Here is a 6856-nt window from a genome sequence, read left to right as displayed (position 1 = left end):
TTATTACACAGAAAGTAATGACTCTCAATATGAAAATGAGGGCATTGAAGCAATCTACCGTGACAATATTTCATTTATGGACAAAAGTACCTTTAAAGGAGATCTCTGGAAAATTTCTAGCAGAAAGGTTTAAAATAGGACTGCATTTTGCAATACAGTTCTATGCAGCTAGAAATCATTACAAGGGGAAGCGATAAACAAATGAAATAAAATGTCCAAACTACTTATAGTTAAGAACAATTTAACTTGTTCTAGTTGCTAAGGGGGCTTATTTAAAATGTAAATAAAATAAGTAAAAAGCAATGTACCTTCTAAGACTAAAGAAATTACAAAGGATGTTAATTTTTCAAGTTATCATGTTAAGAAAACATGATGGAATCAGACAGATAATTGAAAAATTACTTACTAATTGTCAAGATGTCTTCCTCCCCAAATGGTCTAAGAGGATATTAATCGGTAAGCATTTTGTTTTAGATAAATATTTTTACAAAATGTGCTTTCAAAGTCCCCAGTGGAGTCCCATCAGCTGAATCATGTTCCTTTAGAGTTAGACTATCAGAGCTGAGTTCCAGGGTCCTAGGAAATGTTTATGGGTCACGAAGGAACAGCCGTTTACTTCCCAGGCATTAGTGTTCACATCCAGTCACTTGATCTCCATAGCTGGGCTACTCTGTACTCTCTTGTGTGGGACACCGTCACCAAGGAGTCTGGTCTGGTCAACTTTAGCCTTCAGCCAGTTTTACCGCAAAATACACTCTCAAATTCCTTTTTAAGAGAATCTCCATGTCTTTCCTGAATATATTTCAGGAACGCTGTGGTCCACTGCAGAGTCGTTGCCTTATCGGTCTCGGCGTTGCAGAACGGGACTAAAAGATTCAACTCATCACAACAAATGCGGATTCTGCGCCTTCTGTCTCTTTCCATGCGGTTGTGCCTCTCCCTGCGCTGGGACCTACCCCGCTGGGGTCCGCTCTGGGTCTGCTCCCCGAGGGTGGCCTGGGACGACTCCACCGACTTGCCAAGCACCCTGCGCTGCTGTGGAGGTTTCACCCACATTCTGGAGCTCTCCAAGGGCTCTTCGTTCTATGTTTGTGTCCAACTGACGTACCCTACTCCGACTCCTCTTATTTATCGCTTGTTTACATAGCGCTTCTCCTACTTTAATCCAAACCTGCTCAGGCAAAGCTTGGATGCTTGGTAGCTTCAAGTACAGAACATGAGTTACTAGAACTCTGTGTTTGTGAAAGATTAGAATTTCCACTAGTAGAGCAACTATTTGCAGTAAACAGAGGGTATGTAAATTGCAGAGCAGTAGTTGCAGCAGCAGTTTTATTTTTCACTAATGTTGTACATTTGTTTTGTTGCTGATGAAGAGGAGCATTCATTAATTCGGATGGATGGCGAATAAGAGTTACCAAATTGTTGAGCGCCATGCCGGGCTGGGGGGATCCGCGCCGCGCGGGGCTGGCGGGGGCTCGGCTGGGATGCTGTTGAAGCGGTCCTCCAGGCGGACGCGCACGGCCGACTTGGCCCGCGCCTCGGGCGCGCCCTCCACGTTCTCCTTGCCGGCGCCGTCGGGCGCCTTGGGCCGGCGTGCGCCGGCGCCCGGGCCGTCGGCGCCCGGCGTCTTCTCGGCGGCGGGGGGCGCGCCCGCCTCGCTCAGCAGCATCACGCGCAGCTCCTGGAAGTCGATGTGGCCCAGGCACTGGTTGGCGCCCGCGAAGCCGCCATTGGCCAGCGCAGGCGGGCACAGCACCGGGTACACGGGTGGCGCGCCCCCGGCCGCCGCGAAGACCCCCGCCTTCCGCGCCAGGAGGGCCGAGTTGAGGCGCGTCTCGAGCTCGCCGTCGGCCGCCGCCGCCTCCATGTGCGAGTAGAGGATGTGCTGCAGCTGCGTGTACTCGATCTCGGTCATCTCCACAAGGCTCAGGTCGGTGGTCGTGAAACTCAGCCCCGCCTCGCCCAGCGCCGCGTCCGTGCTCTCGGGGCCCGCCGGCCCGCCCGCCTGCGGCGGCTCCGGCTGTCCGGGGCCCGACATGCCGGCGCCAACGGCGTGGGGCGCGCGGGCGGGCCGGCGGGGCTAGGCCGGGCGGGCTCTACCATTTCTTTATCTCTAAATTAAGGTACTAATATTTACTGGTATCAGAAAGTATAGGCTATTTTATGCTGCAGTAACAAAGACCCCCAAATCTCAGCTGCTTAATACCACTACAGTTTATTTCTCACTCACGCAAAAAGTCCAGCAATTCCATAGTAGAGCCGTGGGTCCAGTGATTCTCCAGGGCAGCTGTTCTCCATGAGTTGGTTCTTCTTTCCAGGGTGCGTTGGTCTTAAGGCACCTCTATACCAACATGTGCTTCCAAGATCACTGTAGCTGGGGAAGAGAGTTTAAATGCTTCCGTGCAAAAGTGACTCACATTTCATTGGCCAAAGCAAGTTAAATGGCTAAGCCTAGTTTAAAGGGGGAAAGGAAGCATAATCCTCCCTGCCAGAAAGACAGGAGGACCTGACAGAGTGGTGAGCAGCGGTGATGTCATTTCACTACTCCAGAGGGTAGAGGCGATGATTAAATGAGATCAAGTCATCCCTGAGAACCACACAGCCACATTGAGAAGAGATTTCTAGAAGGCTAGTTAGCCCCATTCAACAATTATTCCTGCTCCGTAACCTCAGGGACACAAATTTAACTGGTGAGTTACATTTGCAGGTTTTGGAACTTCCATGGTGTCTTAGTCCATTCAGGCTGCTATAACAAATATCACAGACTGAGTGGCTTATAAAGAAAATTAATTTATTTCTTACAGTTCTGGATGCTGGGAAGTACGAGGTCAAGGCACTAGTGTCTGGTGAGAGCCTGTTTCCTCCTAGACAACCGGTTGTCTTCTCACTGTAAACTTAAATGTCAAAAGGGGCAAGTGAGCTCTCTGGGTTCTCTTTTGCTGAGGCCACTAATCTCATTTGTGAGAGCTCCATCCTCATGACCTAATCACCTCCCAAGGCTCCACCTCCTAATACCATCACCTTGGAGGTTAGGATTTCAACATGTGAATTTTGGGAGGACACAAACATTCAGACCATAGCACATGTTCATTCTTAAAGAGTTGAGACTCTTAAGTATCAAATTTGAGAATACAAAAATTTTGTTAGTGTAAATGAGTAGACATAATGACTTCAGAAAACTCACAAAGTCTATTAAATGTTTCTTTCCACTTCCTTATACTTTCACCCCTTCCAACTGCAACCCCCAAAGCGAAACAGTAACCCAAAACAAAGCACTTTCTCTAATAGGTAACACTAACAGTCACTCATAAAAAGCCCTTTCCTTGTGTTTAGGGACTTTGCACTGGCTGTCACCTAGCTTCAATTTTCCCCAGGAAGGATGTCAGTCGGGATGAAAGCACATTCCAACCAATTAAGATTTTAGGGCCCTACAGAGATTGTTTTTGATTAAATTGTGGGTTTTCTACTCATGCTCCCCTTGAAGAAATTTTAAACCACTCACTATTTTCCAGGCCTGCATGACCTAATGGGGAGATAGCTGTGTACAGTTTTAAAATGCCTTCAGCGTTCTTGGGAAAGGCTACTTAATATTTAGCCAACTACTTTTTTCCCTTTAATCTCTGTAATTACCTTTTTGTAACAGAGGCAGGAGGAGGGCTGGTAGCCAAACAAGCCCAACAAGCGAAGAAATACTAGGACAAGAAGGGAAAATTAGACAATCAGAGTGAGGTGGAGAGGCAGGACAGACATGGGAAGCTAAATGCTGCCCCAGACCTCAGAGGGAGGGGCCAGATGGAGGCAGTCAGGGAGCAGAGATATTAAGAAGGAATTTGACCCTTTTAGCAAAAAATTATCCAGAAAATATATACTTTCCTGCTTTAGTATGTGGACGGTGCAGGGAATAATAGAATCACTAATGACTGCCTCATCCTACACCAGCCTGCAATTATACTCTCATTTGTGAGTGCATTGAAATGATGGCTTCCACCTCCACTGGTCTGGACACTCCACCAGATGAGGTCTGGGTCAGGCTTTGTTCACCGTGGTAACCCCAGAGGCTAGCACGATGCCCAGCACATGTAGCTCTTAAAATGGTGCCTGGTAAAAAAAAAAAAAAGAAGAAGAACGGTGCCTGGTAAGTGTTAATACCAGTGAGTATAAAAATGTTGGGTATCATCATCATTATTGCTCATATAAGCTAGAAAATGGTTTTGGATAAATCTCTGACTTTGCATTGCTTTTTCTCTTTGTAAAAGAAGGTAGCCTGGGCTTCCCTGGTGGCTCAGTGGTTAAGAATCTGCCTGCCAATGCAGGGGACACGGGTTCGATCCATGGTCCAGGAAGATCCCACATGCCGCGGAGCACCTAAGCCTGTGCTCCACGACTACTGAGCCTGTGCTCTAGAGCCCAGGAGCCACAACTACTGAGCCCACGTGCCACAACTACTGAAACCCATGCACTCTAGGGCCCATGTGCTGCAACTCCTGAGCCCGTGTGCCACAACTACTGAAGCCCGCGCCCCTAGAGCCCATGCTCCGCAACAAGAGAAGCCACCGCAATGAGAAGCCCACGCACCACAATGAAGAGTAGTCCCCGCTCACCACAACTAGAGCAAGCCGGCGCGCAGCAATAAAGACCCAACAGCAGACAAAAGTAAATTAATTAAAAAAAAAAAACTTTTAAAAAAAATTAAAGAAAAAAAAAGAATTTAGCCTAAGCTAACCAATAGTCTCTGAAGGTCATGCTGTTTTAAATGTAGTGAAATTATGATCCAGAGGGGCTGGCAGGTTCCAGCTTATCCTCATTCTTCCCACATCTGTGACCAGCTCTTTTTTCTGACCATTGGCCCTGCTGACCAATAGCAACTTCAGGCTCAACCCCAGGCACAGAGGTAACAACCTCTCGTGGGCTTATCCACCAGCCTAGTGTGGTCCCTCCAACTGCTGGGCATTCCTGGCTCCCCAGGGTCCCTGAAAGCACTGACTGGTCCGTCCATGCCAGTGCTTAGGCTGATCTTCCAGCCCTTTCTTTTAAACCCCTCTTTCTCAGTTTCCTCCACAATTGTGTAAGGTCTTATTCATATAACAAACCTCTTATTTTGTACCCTCAGTGGTTCTACTTCCCTAATCAAATTCCATTATGGTTATGGTAGCTGGTCTCCAGACCTGCACCCGTGAGCCAACCAAAAGTTACAGCTCTGTGAAGTCTGGCTGGCCCTGTGGCTCTCTTGAATCAACACAGACCACAGTAGAAGTGACAAATATCTCTTCTGGCCCTAAGGCCCAAGAAGGCCTGGCGACTTCCTCTTTGGCACTTGTAGGATCCCCCAGGCACCATGGAAGAAGTCCAGCTACCCTGCTGGAGAGACCACATGGAAAAGCCTGGAGAGGGAGAAGCCTTTCTCTTATATAGAGAAGCCCTCCTTCTATGTGAGAGATAGGCCCCCCCACCCACCCACCTCAGTGTCCCTCTGAGCCCAGCCTCCCAGTCACCCTCACCAAACACAGGGATGAGAAGTGGAGATGCAAGGCGCCATCTTGGATATTCCTGCCCCAGCTGAGATCTGACTGTAGAGGCAAAGAGGTCCTGAGTAAGACCAGAAGAAGAACTGACCAGCCCCACAACCCACAGAAGCAGGAGGAACAAGAAAATCATTGTTTTAAAACTCTTTCTATTTTGACATAATTACAGACTTACAGAAAAGATATAAAAATAGTACCCCTAAAAAATCCCATATACTTTTCACCCAAATTGCCCAAATGTTAACATTCCATCCACCTACCCTCCCCCACACTAAACTACTTGAAAGTAAAACGTGATAACTCTTTATCCCTCTATAACTCAGTGTGTATCTCTCTAAAAACAAGAAAATGCTCTTTCATTAACACAGTAGAATTACAAAATCGGAAAATCACTTTTTTTTTTTTTTCCTTTGCGGTACGCGGGCCTCTCACTGCTGTGGCCTCTCCTGTTGCGGAGCACAGGCTCCGGACGCGCAGGCTCAGCGGCCATGGCTCACGGGCCCAGCCGCTCTGCGGCATGTGGGATCTTCCTGGACCGGGGCACGAACCCGCGTCCCCTGCATCGGCAGGCAGACTCTCAACCACTGCGCCACCAGGGAAGCCCAGAAAATCACATTTTTATAATGTATCATGTAATCTACACACCTGGCTCAAATTTTGCCAGTTGTCCCAAAAATGTCCTTATAGCAAAAGAAAATCCTGGATCACACATTACATTTGCTTGTCATGTCTCTAATCTCCTTTAAAGTGGACCAGTTCCTCTGGCTTTCTTTGCCTTCCATGACATTGACACTTTTGAAGAGTTCTAGCCAGTTAGTTTGTAGACTGTCCCTCAGTTTGGGTTTCTGTTGTTTCCTCATGATTAGATTCAGGTTATACATTTTTGGCAGGAAATACTACAGAAGAGATGTTGTATTTTTTTTAGCGCATCGTATCAGGAGATATGCAATACTGATTTGTCCCATTACCAGTGATGTTGAATATGAACTTGGTTATGATGGCGTGTGACAGTTTTCTCCATGTTAAGTTACTATCTTTTTCTTTGTAATTAATAAGTGTCTTACAGAGAGCTTCTTTGAGACCATGTAAATATGCTGTTTATCACGATACTTTGATCCACTAGCTTTAGTATCCATTGATGAATTGATGTATGAGTTATTACCATGATGATTGCCAAATGACAGTTTTCTATTTTCATCATTCCTTCTGTGTTTAATTTATTCCAGTGTAAGAAAGAGCTCTTCTCTCCCATTTGTTTATTTATATCAGTTTTCACTAATTTATTTACATTTGGTTCAGTGGGTTATAACTGGTTATCATCATGATTTATTCTG

At 46.7% G+C, this 6856-nt stretch overlaps 1 pseudogene; it reads right to left on the bottom strand.

Moving 5' to 3' along the window:
- Nucleotides 1-643: 643 nt before the first annotated feature.
- Nucleotides 644-1930, bottom strand: LOC132508272 (transcription factor-like 5 protein; annotated as a pseudogene).
- Nucleotides 1931-6856: the final 4926 nt, after the last annotated feature.

Source organism: Lagenorhynchus albirostris, chromosome 17, assembly GCF_949774975.1.
Source record: "Lagenorhynchus albirostris chromosome 17, mLagAlb1.1, whole genome shotgun sequence".
NCBI lineage: Eukaryota > Metazoa > Chordata > Mammalia > Artiodactyla > Delphinidae > Lagenorhynchus > Lagenorhynchus albirostris.
Note: the sequence above shows the minus strand (reverse complement) of the source record. Positions and strands in the feature narration are given on the sequence as shown.